This window comes from Hevea brasiliensis, chromosome 16 (genome assembly GCF_030052815.1).
Source record: "Hevea brasiliensis isolate MT/VB/25A 57/8 chromosome 16, ASM3005281v1, whole genome shotgun sequence".
NCBI lineage: Eukaryota > Viridiplantae > Streptophyta > Magnoliopsida > Malpighiales > Euphorbiaceae > Hevea > Hevea brasiliensis.
In genome coordinates, this window is record NC_079508.1 from 26441398 (window position 1) to 26459601 (window position 18204).

Consider the following 18204-nt stretch of genomic DNA (forward strand, 5'->3'; position numbering starts at 1 on the left):
CCTAGCTATTTAAGTGTTGTTATGAGAAAATAAAACACAACCAGCAGCCACACTCCTTTGTCACGCCACTTTGAGGGTTTTTATCTCTTCTTCTTCATCTCTTATCAATTCAAGAGATTGAATTCAAAGAGATTAGCCATCAATCTCTTGAATTAAGAACACTAGAAATTGTTTCTAGTGTCCTGTTTACATCTTTAATCTCTTAAAAGGCAGAACTTGAATTTCTAATTAATAGAAAAGGCTTTAGAAGCTGTTCAAGGGCTGCCATAGGTGTTCTTGGTGTGGACAAGCTAGAGGGACAACATCTGGTGTCCTGAAGACGAATCTCAAAGGCGCATACACTGCAAAGACATCAAGAGGTTAGTGTAATCGTTCTTGATTTAATCTAGGGTTCTAAAATTAATCTGATTAATTTTAAAATCTTAAATGGCAAATACAGATCCAAAAAACATATTAAAAGAGTTTTAATATGTTGTTTATCATTGAAATCAAATAGATAAAAATAAATCTTGCATGGTGCATGTGACCCTAGGTGAAAATTTTTGAATTCAATGGTATAAACTTGTGTTTTTCACGCTTCCGCTCCTTCAGTTCCAACTCCTCGAAGCTTGTTTCAACCCATAAATGGATCGCTTTAGCTTGCATACCTTGGAACCATCTTGGATTCAAAACCCCTAAGTTGTTCAATGAAAATGTTTTCTTCAATGTATTCATTGAGAAAATCTGTTTTAACATCCATCTGCCAAATCTCATAATCATAGTATGCAGCTATTGCTAATAGAATCCCTTGCCTTTGGCATGGCAACAGGCGAGAAAGTCTTCTCATAGTCAATTCCTTGCCTTTGGCGAAACCCTTTTGCTACTAGCCTTGCTTTATAGGTATCTACCTTTCCATCAGAATCAATTTTCTTCTTGAAGACTCATTTATTCCGTATAGGTACAATGCCTTCAAATGGGTCAACAAGGTCACAAACTTGATTCTTGTACATGGAATCAATTTCGGATTTCATAGCGTCAATCCATTTTGAAGAGTCTATATCTGATATAGATTCTTCAAAGGTAAGTGGATCATCTCCATGATCTACTTCTTCATGAGTAAACAACTCTTGTTCATCTTCATGAAGAAAACCATATCTCACTGGTGGGTGAGATATCCTGGTTGATCTGTGAGGAATTATTGTAGATGTTTCATCAATAGGTGTAGGTAGACTAGATGGATCTATATCCATTTGATCTGTTAGTTGGTCAGAATTCTCCATTTCTAACTCCATTTGCCTTCCTTTGCCTCATTCTTGAATAAACTGTTGTTCAAGAAATATGGCATCTCTGCTTACCACAACCTTTTATGATGTAGGCAAATAAAAATAATATCCAAAACTTTCTTTTGGATATCCAACAAATCGACCCTTAGCTGATCTGGTTTCCAATTTATCAGTGTTTAGCTTTTTAATATAAGCTGGACAACCCTAAATCTAAACATGCTTAAGACTTGGTTTTCTTCCATGCCATATCTCATTGTAGAAGCAGAAGCATGAAAATTGTTTATTAGAGTATTGAATTACAAAAATTTTCTTCTAGGGTTACATGCATCATACCACATCTTTTATGTGCCTAATTAATTTCAAAGCTCAATTGCATATTAAAAGACTCTTAATATGTATTAGTGTGACACCTTACCCCTCTATAAGGCATAACATGATCCCGTAAAATACCTAATGAACTACCGAACTTCACCTACCGATAACACATTAAGTACCATACGAGGAATTTTAAAACAATTTTCTTACTTTTTATAAGTGGTGAGCATTTTCTAATAGGTATCAAAACATTTAATTAGAGTTTGAAAGCTAATTAAGATTTTTGTCCCATTTTATTTTTTCGAAAATTTTATAAAAATTTTGGTAGAGTGCCGTCTGTATTTTGAGAAAATAGTTCTTCGAATACCTGTAAAAAAAGCACTTCCAAAGATTTATCTCAACAACTTCATTAATTCAACATCCATCCCAACCAATTTTAACATCATTTCTCAATTTCCAAAATTCAACATCATCAAAATACTATAATTCAATTTCATTCAAATTAAAACAAAATACTTCCATTCATATTTCATTAAAGATAAAAAAATTTACATATCTTATTCCAAAAATTTACATTAGGAAAAATCCAAACCAAAATTTATTACAAGCTTTATACAACTCTATACAACTGCTCATGATCATTTTCTACATTTACATACATTACATATGTCAAAATAATTTTTACAATCAGGGTATAAAATATACCTGATAAACTTCAGAGTAGGTAGCTCCTCAATCCTCAACAGCTCACTCTGCTACTCCTCTAGTCTCTATATCTATGACAGCAATAACAGTCATCGCTGAGTACTAGGACTTAGTGGTGCACAATATACTAAAATAATCTTTATGTAGAATTTAAATCATATTTATTCAAAAATTAAACAGAACATGAAATATAAATTCAAAACATGATTTATAAGATTTTAATCCAAACAATTTCATTTCAAAAGTTTCAAAACAAATTTCATAAAAACACACAGTTATATCATGCCATTCGAAACAAATATCATCTCAATAGCCAGAGGCTAAGGAGAAGTCACATCACAAGGATAGCTAGCTCAAATATATGGGAACCCATTCTTTTTCTTCTTCTACTGGCACACACCTCAACACTTCAGCCAGAGAAGAAATCAAAATTTGAAACTGATTTCCCCCACTAGTCATGCTAGTGAGGTATTCAAATATATGGTCATGACACTGTGGTTTCAAAACTATCTTAATAATTTACTAAACATTTATTGCCATTTCAAATACAAACAATTAATCTTTCAACAATTTAAATCAAAAGCATAATAAACATTTCAAGACAATGGTGTCACAATTCAATATTTCAATTTATTCAAAACAATGTGCAGAAGAAAATTTAAAGAAATTTTGTGTTGTGCACAAACCTTATACGACTCGCCTCTTGGCCTTGACTCGATCCCTCGGGTTCTTTCCCAGTATTCTTTTCCACTGAAATACACAGTTTCACAGTGTTTCAGTATCATAACTTATCATAAATCCAAAAAAATAATTTCAAATTTACTTTTACCTAGCTTTAATATACTAAACTTGGCATTCTTTAAAATTTGTGTTTCGGGGTTACTATTCACTATAATATTCAAGTCAATTTGTTGACTTTCTAAGGCTTAATAGGTATGGGAATTCTAATTTCACCCACATACCACATTTTGGTTACCTAATTTGTTGGTTTTGGTTGTTTTCTCAAAACTTAAGTCTTTTAGGCAAAATTTCAAATTTTCAATTTTGGTGTCTTATGTTGTACTGTTCCATTGGTCATGTTACTGTTACAATTTGGCTAAGTTTTCTTCATAGAAATTGTTTCTTATTGTCTTAACTTTATTCTCCTTTTTTAATCACTCCCATTGGAGTTTTGTAGCTCAAGTTATAGCCATTTGAACATGGCTGGCCAGATTGGCCTAACCCAGATTTTTTGGGCACTAATTTGGTTCTGGCAGTTTTATGTCACTAAATTTGGGTGGCTAAATGACATGGTTAAGGACATAATTTGGACTTATGTTCTTCATGAAAGTTGTAGGTCTGTATCTCAGCTTTCTACTGGTAAAATTTCAGGTTATCTAGACCTGCCTAGCCCAAGTTATGGCTAAATGAATACTGTCCATTTGGTCATTTTTATACAGGGCAGCATACCTAATTCCGGATTTGGTCAATTTGTTCACTAGGTTTTAGTCACTTTTTAGGCATGATTCCTAAATGAAAAATGTGTCATTTTGTGTCTAATTTCATTCCCAATTGGCCTCACACCAGTTGGGTTGGTAAATTTTTAGTTTTGGTCCCTGAAATGGACCTTGGTCATGCTGCCAGAAAACTAACCACATCCAATCCGAATTTCCATTCAATTCCAACACTTCCAACATATCACACTTGGTCACAATTGACCATTTTTCAGCTTAAAAAAGGTCAAATACATCATTTGACCAATTCTCCAATTTTTGTCCTCCAAAACCCTAAGTCTAAACCCTAATTCACATATTTGTTACATTTAACTAATTCAACACATATAAACATACTTCCTCAACTCAATAAAGCTTAGATACACTTTTAATTCAATCAAACTCATACATTCTCCAATCAAAACCTAGCTGGCTGAAATCACCCTAGTCCCCCAACACTTGTTTTCATTTCATTTTAAGTATATTTCTAGGTTCATTAAGCTAAAAATACAAGAATTAAACTAAAAGTTTCAAGTTTGGATTACTAACCTTAGTGCAGAATTTAAATCTTCACTTCCCTCAATTTTTTCTTCTTTCTTTCTCCTTGAACCTTCTTTTCTAGTTGCCCAAATAAAATTTAGTTATGGTAGGACAATTTTCTATGGTGGGATTTACTAATCTTCAAGCTCAAAAATGAGATTTAATGGAGGATTTTGGTGAGGGAGAGGTGAGAGAGGGAGCACGGCAATTTTGAGAAGATGAAGACTTTTTTGTTTTCTTTTTCTTTTTTCTTTTATGTTTTTTTTTTAACCTAATGGAAGACCAAAAATTGTTCTAAATTAATTTTTTAATTATAATGTTTATTGCATCATGCATGATGTCATCACTTTTCACTTTTTCTTTTTCTTTTTTTTTTTCTATTTATTTTTTCATTAGTTCTTTAATTTAATTCCCGAATCTGAAATTTTCTTTTCTCTGATTTTATTTGATAGTTAGGTCAGGAGTCAGCTCTAGGGGTCAATTGACCAAATTGTCCCTCCCCGATTCGACCCGGTTTGCAAATAATTCAATATTTCTTCCGAATCCCTGACCTAATTATTTGACCGGTTTAACATTTCTTTTTCGTGATTTTCTCTTTTCCATTGTGTTTAGCATAGTCCTAAGGACCGCGACGTCACATTTTACAGTTCGAAATTTGAGTTTAAATCGACCTTGCTAGTGGGAGATTGTTAGTAGTATGCCCTTGAGCATATCATTTAGTATGCATCTTGTACATGTTTTTATTAATAAAAGGCATTTTCACTTTTTCGTTTACATAATATATTTATGTGTAATAGAAAAGGTCTATTGATATATTGTTAGAAATTCTATTCTTAAGTTGTTAAGAATATGAGTGACAGTATTTCTAGTACAAAGTATCATAAATAGGTTCACAATCGAGGATACTTCACAATAAGGACATGACTTATCTAGAAAGATTGTATTCATGTTTGTTCCCAAGTTATTTATACGAGATATAAATAAGATGGAATGGTGAGTCTCATGCCATATAACAAACATGATAGGCACTTATACATGATAAGTAGGTTGAACCATTGACACTTATGACAAGTACATGGAGTTTACTCTTGTCAATGTATTATCATAAATCATATCAGTGCATATAATCTTTAGACCTGAGATAGCACAGTCATCTTGTATATAGGTGGTTTGAGTTTTATACTGCTTTCATACTTGTACTATGTGTGGGTATATGGGCATCTGTTGGCTCCTACTAGTTATATATGGAGGTAGGTGTTGATCAAGATGGAATCTGTTCCTCTAAGTAAATAGGGATAAAATCCTATGTTCATTTAATTGTTCTTGATGTTTGAAGTTCCTGGCTAGGACAGATAGATTTAATCAAAAAAGAGTTTCTGATGAGAAAATCTTTTAATCAAGAACTGGAATTAAAGGAGAACATAATATTCATAGCAAATGGAGTTTGACATAAACCATGACTCCAGCTTGAATTGGGATTTTGCAACAGAGAGATTATAGTGCATGGTAACATATGATTATAGATTCATTTAAGGTAAACCTTATTACTAATTGGGTGGCCATGGCATGCTATGCTAGGTGTTAACCATGGTCTATGAGGTGCATAAAATGATTTAGAGAAATCATTTATGGTAAGAAAGAGTTATGATGATATTAAGAGTTGATATCATGTCTCATTACCAATTAGTGATGAGCCTAGTAAATCAAACACATACACAAGTAATCACCAAATTAAATATGATTTAATTAATTAATTAAAGAGTTTAATTGATTAATTAAATAGGTTTGGTTTGCAATTAGATTGCAAAGTCCATAGCATGACTTGAAACCAAATGTAGGTTATTGGATGTATAGTATAAGTTAAATTTATATTTAATGTGTTTAAATATGAATTTAATTAATGAGAAATTAATTAATAGAGATTAATTAATTAATTTATATTTGATATAAATTGATTAGAAGAAGAGAAATAATTATTTTGGATTGAGAACTCAAAATTAAGACACGGGCATTTTAGTCATTTCATAGGGTGACATGTGGCACCATCAGATGGTGACACATGGCACTACACATAAGCTTGTCAAATGTCTTTTAATCATGTAAGATGATTAAAATTAAGATTAAATATAGGTTTGACACTTGGCACAATGAGATTGGGTCGATTAAACCTAAAACTAATTAGAAGGTGACATGTGGCAAGGGTTTTAAGTGGTGACCAAGCTATATAAGTGTTGTTATGAAAAGAAAAAATAATAACCAGCTGCTGCCTCCATTGTGCCGCCACCCTTGAGGCTCCCATTCTCTCTTCTTCTGCATCTCTCATCAATTCCAAGAGATTAACAAACAATCTCTTGAATTTAAAATACTAGAAATTGTTTCTAGTGTTATGTTTACATCTTTAATCTCTCAAAAGGCAAAACTTGATTTTTTAATTAATATAAAAAGCTTTAGAAGCTTTTTAAGGGCTGCCATAGGTGATCTTGGTGTGGACAAGCTAGAGGGACAACATCTGGTGTCCTAAAGACGCATCCCAAAGGTACAAATACGCTGCAGTGCATCAAGAGGTTTGTGTATTTGTTTTTTATTTAATCTAGGGTTCCAAAATTAATCTGATTAATTCTAAAATCTTAAATGGAAAATGCAGATCCAAAAACATATTAAAAGAGTTTTAATATGTTGTTTATCATTGAAATCAAATAGATAAAAAAAATAAATCTTGCATGATGCATGTGACCCTAGGTGAAAATTTTTGAATTCAATGATATAAACTTGTGTTTTTCATGCTTCCGCTCCTTCAATTGGTATCAAAGCCACTATATTTGCTATTTAGATTGTTGATTATATGATTTAATTGTGTGGAATAATCATGAGATGATAGATCCATTGCTGGTTGGATAAAGAAGTGTGGCGGCATGCTTGATCTCACCATCAATGGTGCGCCATCTTTGGGCTTCATGGGTGGCGCAAGGTTTGGTTTTAAATTCTGCAATTGTTTTATGATCTAATGCCTATCCTATGACTAAATGAAGTGTTTAATTAGTAGTTTTAATCACACAATTAAATTTTGATTCAAATCAAAATTTTAAAAGTTGTTTGAATGTGATTCAAATATGAAATTTAAAGTTGTTTGAATCATATTCAAATCTAAATTTTTAAAGTTGTTGGAATAATATTCAAATCTGAATTTTTAAAAATTGTTTGAATGTGATTCAAATCTGATTTTTAAAAATTGTTTGAATGTGATTCAAATCTGAATTTTTAAGGTTGTTTAAATGTGATTCAGTTCTGAATTTTTAAATTTGTTTGAATGTGATTCAAATATGAATTTTTAAATTTGTTTGAATCATATTAAAATCTAGATTTTTAAGTTGAATATGAGATATTCAATTTAATTTAAGTATGTATGTTTTATTTAATTGTTAAATAGTGATATGCATGATGGATGATCATGGACTATAACAGACCAATGTGATTGGATTTATTTTTTTTATATTTCTTTGGGATTGTAAATTAATTAATTTATTTTAATTTATTTTGGGCATGTATTATTAAGGTTGTAATAATTTTGGGTTGTAATTTCATTTATTTATGTTCTTGTAAATTTGCCTTAGTATGCTAAGGATTACTATGTAATTGGATTGCAAGAAGAACAATAAGGTCAAGAGCATTGGTGGGACCAGTGGGAGGAATTCAATATCAAGTGTTGATTATGTACTCCTTCAGCAACTCTTGTAATATGAATGAATGAAATGCACCTAGGAATGCTCTGATTCAATTCTTGGTGGCTCAGAATTAAATCCCTTAGAAAGTCCATGATCATACCATATTTACTGTTTATCCATGAATGCATGAGATGTATGGGAATGTATGCAAGTATATGATATATGCATGCTAAATAGATAATGTGCAAAGTGAGACCTTAATAGTAATTAGGATGACCATAAAATCTTCCAAACAAATGATTAAGTTGAAAATGCTATAATTAAAGTAATTATAACATGGGCCCTCTATTGAGGCAATTATTTTAAGAAATTTAAATAGTTGTATATGATGCAATTAAATTAATAGATTTTCTTAAGAATAATTGTTAAACATGAGATTTTGTGAATATGTAAATGGTTTGGTGGCCAATATTGGATATACCTGAGGACATTAAAATTATTTGCATAACTACTGGCTCAATGGGATCAACTTAACTAATGCAAGATAAGTCAACAATGGAAGTACCTGAGATTTTGAGCATTAGGGGCTAGGTAAAGGATTAAACCTCACATGAGATGTGATGGGCAAGGAGTTGCTCACTTATAGTTTATTGTAATTCCAAAAATGGATGTACCTGAGGATGATCAATAGAATTATAAGAATTCAATCATCCACTAGAAATCCATCCAACTAGGATTTCCATTTTCTACTTTGGAAGTGTAGGATTCGCTAAGTTAGTGGGAGGACCAATTTGATTAAAAGACCATAATCATTTTGGTTAATTACGTGATACATTTATTAATTAATCTGGTTATTTTCTGTAGTTAATTTCTGATAATAATGAGCACAGAACAACCACCACCATCCAATATCCTTGTAAGCATACTTGATTGCAATAGGTTGATAAGACCTAATATGTCTGATTGGCTAAGAAATTTGGAACTTATCCTGAACCTTGAACATATAGGATATGTTCTAGACTCAAATGTTCCTGGTCCTTTACCTCCAGAGGCCACCCAAGAGGAACATGAAACTTTGGACAAGTGGAAGGAGCATGATATGAGAGCTAAGTGTTACATGTTTGCTTCCATGAGTAATGAGTTACAGAAGCAACATGAGAACATGCAGAGTGGGAGTGAGATCCTCCTTCACCTACAAGAGTTGTATGGTGAGCACAACAGGAATGCTAGGTATGAGATATCTAGGCAGCTATTCCCCATGAGGATGTCTGAGGGATAGAATGTTGGGGATTATGTCCACAAGATGATTCGGCTAATTGAGCAGCTGGAACATCTTGACTTCAACATGGATTTCCAACTACAGATGGATTTGATCCTTCAGTCCCTTCCTGAGTCTTTTGGGAATTTTGTGAAAAATTTCCATATGACTAAACAAGAATGCACCTTGGCTGGTTTACTCAACATGTTGGTTATTTCTCAAAAGAACATGCCGGGCAATAAAGGAAAAGAGATAGCTTTGATTGCATTTTCTTCTACTGGAAAGTCCAATAAGAAGAAGGCAATAAGAAAAAGAAACCTCAGATTCCTGGTCCTTCCAAGAAAATAGCTAAACAGAAAGGGAAGACTAAAGCTGATGGAGGCAAAGGAAAGTGTTTCCACTGCCAGAAGGATAGGCACTGAAAAAGGAACTGCCCAGAGTATCTTGCTTCTCTGAAAGACAAGAAGGATACACTGTAACACCCCTATGTTCGATAGTACGTTCTATTGTTCTAATGACCAGTGTTGTCCGGACAGCTAGGATGCCTAGAACTACACTTAAATATTGATGAGGAGACATAAAATAATGAAATACAAGAAAAGAAAATATAAGAAAAACAAAGGAAAAATAATAGCAATGAAATGTAACCAAGTTAAAAGAGCCGAGAACCCTAGCAATGGGTGACTGCACCGGAAAGTTGCAGCGTGGACCGTTGACTAGTCCTGGACCGCGGAAAACCCTAGAAAATATTTTTAAGACATAATTAAATACTTATTGAAGTATATATATCATTATAAATATCAAAGAAAAATTAATTAATTGGTACAAAGAAAAACGAGAAATCGAGAAAAAGATAAAATTCAGTATTACCAAAAAATTGGGAATGCAACCCAAATAGGGGCATTGTGGTCATTTGACACCTTGAATTGTCTTTTGACCTAAATGTCCATTAAAAATACACGATATTACACTAGGAAAATGTCATGAAAAATTAAAATAGTGGTACATAATCTAAATAGCAAAAAGATAGGAGGAAAATATGGGAAATTGGAAATGTTGGAATAAACAAACATTTTAATTGATTTAGTGCTCCACTAAAGGGATTAGTGGACATATAATATATCATATTTGGGGCAGAAACCACTTCATCTTCAACCTCATAACAAACAGCCATATGAACCACCATTAAAGCTCCATTGCCATCCATGGAGCAAGCCACATGCACTCACATTCCAAGCTTCATTTCACCATAGTTCCTTCACTAAAAGTGATCACCACACCTTGAGCAGCAATTAGGCAGCAAGAAAGTTAAGTTTTCATGAGGTTTTAAGGAATTTCAAAAGTGGTAAGTATGTATTTTTAATTCTTGTTTCATTAAACTTTGAATGGGTGTTGTGGGTAGTTGAATTGTGGAAGGATTTTTGAAGTTTTGATGAATTAGTGGAAATGTACATTTTGGCAGCCATGGAACCTCAATAAGAAAAGCTTAATCTTGCATGTAAATAGTGGTTTGAATGACAATTTAAATGTTTAATTGTATTGAAGTTGAATTCCATGTGTAAGGTTTGAATTGTAAGCTTGAAAAGTGAAAGTGGAAATTGATGGGTATGTGTAAACTTGTGGCAGCCTTATGAAGAAGATCAAAATGTGTTGTTTCATGGTTTGGTTTATGGAATTATATTGTTGAATTATGTTGTTATGGATAGCAGCATGTATGTGTGTATAAAGGTTTGAATTTGGACATGTAAATGAGGTGCATTCATGTGTTTAATTGTTGTAATTAGACTTGGAAAATTATGGTTTATAGTGTGCATATTGTGAATGGTTATAAGCTGCTAAAATGACCAAAAATGAGTTGCTAAATGTGTTAATGTTATGGTACAAACCAGAATTGGCATGGAAGAGTGACTTGGTAAGCATAGGATGTGTAATTGGTAAAGGATGAATAATGTGCAATAGGGCAGTGTATGTTTTGGCTCAGAACCTTAAGTGTGTGACTCCAATTGGTATGAGACCAATTGGAGGTGAAACTAGGCACAAAATGTGCCAACTTTCATGAAGGAAGCTTACCAAAATTCTGCCTAGAAGGTGATTTGAAAAATGACCAAATCCGGATTAGTACTTTGAAAGCCTGAAAATTGACCATTTGGACAGCAGTTAGTGTTTTGGCCATAACTCACTCAAAACAGGTCCAATTGACCTGAAATTTTTACCATGAATAGTTAAGACATATATCTACAATTATTATGAAGAACCAAAGCCCAGAAATGGCCAGAACTAAGCCAAATAGCTTACACAAGTTCAAGTCCAAATACTGGCCGAACCAAAAGTGACCTAAAAATGACCTAAACCTGCCATTTTGGTGCATTCTGTCCAGCATTGGTAGATTGACCATAACTTGGTCTACACAATTCAGAATGACCTAAAATTTTGCCCCGCGTGCAATAAGACATAGACCTACAAGTTTGTAGTTTGGACCGAAACCCGAAAACCGAGGGAACTAGGTCATCCGGCTAGGTCAAATTAGTGTACTGAAATCCGACCAATTGCAATAAAATGCAATATACTTAAAAATGAATTTGGTAATATGTACCAATGCTAAAAGGCTATAAAATGTGACATATTGGTAACATTAGAATTGACTCACTTAGAGTGCATCAAGGGTCAAATTATAGGTTGACTAATGAAATGAATTGAAGGGAATAGTACCAAGAAAATATAAATATTTGATTTTATTGTTAGAAACAAATTCATTGAGTACTGGAAAAACTTTAAATTGTGTGTTTCAGTTGAAAAAGATATTGAGAAGCGTAAGGAACACTGAGTCAGGGCCAAGAGGCATATATCAGAGGTTTGTGCACAATAGTTATTTCTTTTGAATTTTTCAATTGAAATAAATTATGATTATTTGTATGTTATTGTTTTAAATTGTGTTTGTGCATAATAATTTTGACTTCTCATTTTCTACTTAAAAATTTAATTGAACATTATAGTTTTAAATTGTGTCCGTGCACAATACTTTTATATTCACTACTTTTACTAGCAAATTTATTTGGAGAAATGAGTTATGAATAATTTTTTATTGTTTTGGTTTTGGGAATATTATTTGGAAATTTTGAGATAAAATGTGATTTGTGGTTTGTATGGAATATTGTGATTTGAAATTGTTTTGATTCACACTTGGCATGACAATGTTACTATGTTCCTCCTCCATTTATGGGGTGAGTATGATTATATTCCTCCCTCATTGACTTATCAGTCTGGGGTGAGTGTGATTATGTTCCTCCCTCTTTGACTTGTCAGTCTGAGGTGAGTGTGGATGAGTACTCATTATTTAGCTAGCTTCCTCCCTCATTGATTTCGATTATTGGGGTGAGTGTGTCTTGTCGTGGTGTACAACACGGCATGTGCAGAAAAATTGTGTCATGGCCTAAATTGTGTTATTGATTGGCAACACTGTATTATTCAGTTATTTGATCAAATTGTGTTATTGATTGGCAAAACTGTATTATTCAGTTATTTGATCAAATGGCGTTATTGATTGGCAAAACTGTATTATTCAATTGTTTGATCAAATTTGTGTTATATGAACTTTGTAAATTGTGAAATGGAATTGTGAATTATTTGATTTGTAAATTATCAATAAAAGATTTATATATCGCATTTCAAATTGTTATTGTGCACCACTAAGTAAATTTTACTCAGCGATAGCTTTTCATTACTGTCGCAGGTAGACAGACTGACAGGGCAGCAGACTAGGCTGGTAATGCTATATTGAGAGTTCATCGGGTATATTGAGTATACCATATTTTGCATTTTGTATTGTAATGTATGTTCACTGTATGTATATAGTGTTCTTGGTTTTGAGCAATTGTAAATTAAAATTGTACATTGAAGTTGTAAACTAAATTTGTAAATTATTTTGGTTTGTAAATATTGTGATATATTCTTTTATCTCAGCTTTTGAAAACACTGGAAAATTATTGTGGATTTGAGTTGACAATTGTTGAGAAACTTATTATGTTGATTGAATATTGGAGTTGGGGATTGAACTAAATATTTGAAGTGTTTTTTACAGGATTTTAAAGAACTGTTTTATTCAAAATACAGATGACACTCTGCCAAAATTTTTGCAGAAATTGTTAATTATTCAAATGCGTTAGCTGTTTCACTTCAGTTCAAAAAATTTTTTCACACTTGTAAATAGTGCTCACCACTGTAAAAAGAAGTAAGAAAAGTTTTAAAATCCCTTGTAGTGTATTTAATGGGTTATCAGTAGACGAAGTTGGTAATTCATTAGGTATACTACGTGTAACACCCATATGTTTAGTAGTGCGTTCTACTGTTCCTGTGACCAATATTGTCCATACAGCTAGGATGCCTAGAACTACACTCAGATATGGCTAAGGAGACATAAATAATGAAATATAAGAAAAGAAAATACAAGAAAAACAAAAGAAGAATAATAGCAATGAAATGTAACCAAGTTAAACGAGCCGAGAACCCTAGCGATGGGTGACCGCACCGGGAAGTTGCGGCATGGACCGTTGACAAGCCCTGGACCGCGGGGAACCCTGGAAAATATTTTTAAGACATAATTAAAGACTTATTGAAGCATAAATATCATTAAAAATATCAAAGAAAAATTAATTAATTAGTATAAAGAAAAATGGGAAATCGAGAAAATGACAAAACTCGGTGTTACCGAAAAATTGGGAATGCAATCCGAACAAGGGCTTTGTGGTCATTTGATACCCTGAGTTGTCTTTTGACCTAAATGTTCATTAAAAATACATGATATTACACTTGAAAAATGTCCTGAAAAATTAATTGGTGGTACCTAATGTAAATAACAAAAGATAGGATTTAAATGTGAGAATTTGGAAATTTAAGATTAAACAAATATTAAAGCTCACTTAGTGCTCCACTCACCTCACCTAAGTGGACCACTAAACTTTCATTTGGACATAATATACTTCATCTTCCTCACCTCTCAAAGATCTGCTGAAATGCTCCCAAGGAAAACCTCCATTGTCATCCCATATTAAGCTTCCATTCTCCCATCTCCAAGCCAATTTTCTTACCCTTTCCTTCACTAAAATGGTTCTACACCACTTGGGCAGTAGATAGGCAGTAAGAAAATCAAGTTTAGTCAAGGTTTTGAAGAATTTCAAAAGAGGTAAGTATGTATTTTTTATGTTTGTTTCATTAAACTTTGTGAAGATGTTATGGGTAGTTGAATTGTGAAAGGATTTTTGAAGTTTGATGAGTTAAGGGAGAGGTATATTTTTGGCAGCCATGGAAACTCCATAAGAACAGTTTATCCTTGCATGTAAATGGTAGACTAAAGTGTTGATGAAGTGTTTATGTGTGTAGGAATAAATTGGATAATGTATACTAAATGTATATGTGAATGTACACTTGATTTTGGAAGCTTGGAAGTTAATTGAGAGAGATGTATGAATCGGCAACTTGAAGTGTGAACCAAAATATGTTATTTCATGGTTTGGTTTATGGAATTATATGGTTGAATTATGGTGCTTGTTGTGGCAGCTTGTATATGTGTATAAAGGTTTGAGTTTGAACATGTAAATGAGCTAGGTTATGTGGTTAAATTGTTTGTAATTTGGACTTGGAAAATTCTGGACGATAATATGCATATTGATTGTGGTTATAAGCTGCCAAAATGACCAAAAATGAGTTGTGAAATGTGTTTATGTTATGGTACAAACCAGAAATGGCATGAAGGAAATGATTTGGTAAGTGTTGAATGTGTCCTTGGTATGTGATGAAGAGAGTGTTGCAGGGCAGTGTGTATTTTTGCTTAGAACCTTAAGCGTGTGTCTCAAATTGGTAGATCAATTGGAGGTGAAACTAGGCACAAAAAGTGCCAACTTTCATGAAGGAAGCTTACCAAAATTCTGCTTGGAAGGTAACTTAAAAAATGACCAAATCCGGATTAGTGCATTTAAGGCCTGAAAATTGACCATTTGGACAGCAGTTAGTGTTTTGGCCATAACTCACTCAAAACAGGTCCAATTGACCTAAAATTTTTACCATGAATAGTTTAGACATATATCTACAACTCTTATGAAGACACCAACACCCAGAAATGACCATAAGTAAGCCAAAAAGCTTGTACAAGTTTAGATCCAAAAACTAGTCGAGCCAAAAGTGACCTAAAAATGACCTAAAGTGACTAATTTGATGCATTTTGACCAGCAATAGTAAAATGACCATAACTTGGTCTACATAGCTCAGAATGACCTAAAATTTTGCCTCGCATGCAATAAGACATAGACTTACAAGTTTGTAGTTTACCCAAAAACAGAGGGAGCTAGGTCATCTGGCTAGGTCAAATTAGTATACCGGAATCCGACAAATTTCCATGTATATTGCATTTTATTGCAATTTGTAACCGGTATGAAATATTGATAACATTAAAACCTAATCACCTAGAATGCATCGAGGGTTGACATCTTAGGTTGACTAAGGAAATAGTAGAATTCAATGAATTAAGTATTAAGTTTTATTCTTAGAGACAGTTTAAATGAGTACTGAAACACTTCAAATTGTGTGTTTCAGTTAGCAAAGACTCAGGAAAAGGGAAGGAAACATTGAGTCATGGCCTAGGAGCGACACAAATCAGGTTCGTGCACAACTAGTTTTTACTGATTTTGTTCTAAATATTTCATATGATTAAATGACATACTTTTCTTATGTATTATGTTTAACAAGCATTGGATTTAATTCAATGATTATTGAAATTGTTATAGTATGTATGAAATTAGCTTTGTGAAATGGTATTTCCATAAGTATTAAGCATTGTTGTGAATTGAATAAATTATGTTTTGGAAAATTGTGATAGAACATGTTTTGAATTGTGATGGGCAATTTACATGGAAAAATGCAAATTTATGATTTGAATTGTGATGAGCATAAAAATTATTGGATATTGGAATTGACTTTGAATCGAATTGTATTGTGATTTATGCTCACTAAAAGGATTATGATATTATTTTATATCTCACTATAGATGTTTGACTAGGTTATTACCCGTCTCTCTCATTTGTTGAGAAGACAATGGAGTTAGTTGTGTTTTGATTACCATGGTATGTGCACAGGCTTAGATTCTCCTCTTATTAGAGGCTAGATCTAAGTTCTTATTTGTTATGGCCCTTTCGGAAGATTCATTATTGTGATGTGTACTGTGCACGATGATTCGACCTCCCCGACCATAGGGAGTTAGAATCTGATTCGATCTCCCCGACCATAGGGAGTTAGAATCACCCCGAAGATGGCCCTTTCGGATTAGTCTTGCATAGTTAGTGAGATACATAATAGTTTTTGAGATACGGAATGGTTTTTGCGATACATAATGTTTTTTAATAGTAAAGAATTGTGATTTCAATTATGATTTATGTATAATTGATTTTGTTGGAATTACCTTAAATGGTTAATTATGATTTGATAAATTGAACTTCGTGATCAAAGTCATTTTATACAAATGATTCATATTATTGGCAATGAATATTTTGAGTTTTGGAATTTGATGAATATCCAGATTTCCAAGTTATTTGCTGTAATTTTTGTTAAGGTATATTGTACTATGTTTTAAATTATAGTTGTGCATCACTGAGTTCACCACTCAACGATAGCTTTGTATGCTGTCGCAGGTGAAAAGAGCATAGAGCAATTGAGTAAACTTTGAAGACACATTCAGATCAGCTCCAGGCATATCATAGGCATATCCATGTACATAGGTTTTGATGTATGCATGTGATAATATGTATGTAAATTATTTGAGCAGTTGTATAGAAACTCTTGTAAAATATTTTGGTACGTAGTTAAATGTAAATTATTGTAAATGTAAATTTGAGATTTCATTTACCTGAATAGTTTTGTAATATTAATTTTGAGTCTTGTAATCAATGAAATATTCTTTATGATGAGATTGGTTTGAAAATGAATTGATTTGATCATTGAAATTTAAATTGTGAGTTGAAATGAAGTTATTGGAGTTGTATTTGAGAAATCATATTGGAAGTGTGTTTCTTTACAGGTTTTTGAAGAACTGTTTTATTCAAAATACAGATGGCACTCCGCCAAAAATTTTACAGAAATTACTAATAATTCAAATGTGTTAGCTATTTCACTTCAGTTCAAATTTTTTTTTTAACCCTGTAAATAGTGCTCACCACTGTAAAAAGAAGTAAGAAAAGTTTTAAAATCCCTTGTAGTGTATTTAATGGGTTATCAGTAGACGAAGTTGGTAATTCATTGGGTATTCTATGGGATCATGTTATGCCTTACAGAGGAGTAGGGTGTGACACTACGGGATCATGTTATGCCTTACGGAGGGGTAGGGTGTGACATACACCTTCGGAAGGTATGTCTATATCTTGTTATTTAGATTCTAATGATACTCATAGTTCATCTGTAGCTTGGGTTTTAGATATTGGTGCCAGTTCTCACATTTTTTATGATTTACCAGAACTAGCAAATAGTAGCAACTTGCGTTCTCAAGATGTTAGAGTCTGGATTGACAATGGCTCAACTGTTGAAGCTTTAGCCATAAAATCTAAATCTTTTCACATTTTTGGACATATTTTGTGTTTGGATAATATTTTATATGTACCTGATGCTTTTAAGAACATCATTTCTATGTCTAGTTTGACTAGAAATGGTTATGAATTTCAATTCACAGATGATGTTTGCAATATTTATTTTGGAAATAAATATGTTGGTTTGGGTTATATGAATGATGGTCTTTATTATTTGGATAATAATGACAAACACAAATTGAATGCAAGTGATCTAAATGAATGCAATGCCATGGTGAAAACCAACTCAAGTTCAAAATATATTTGGAACTTAAGGTTATGTCATGTTGCAGAAGATAAGATTGCAAAATTTTAGAAAATGGGGATTCTTTCCTCATTAGGCTCTGAGCCTACTCCAACTTATGAATCTTGCCTTCAGAGAAAAAT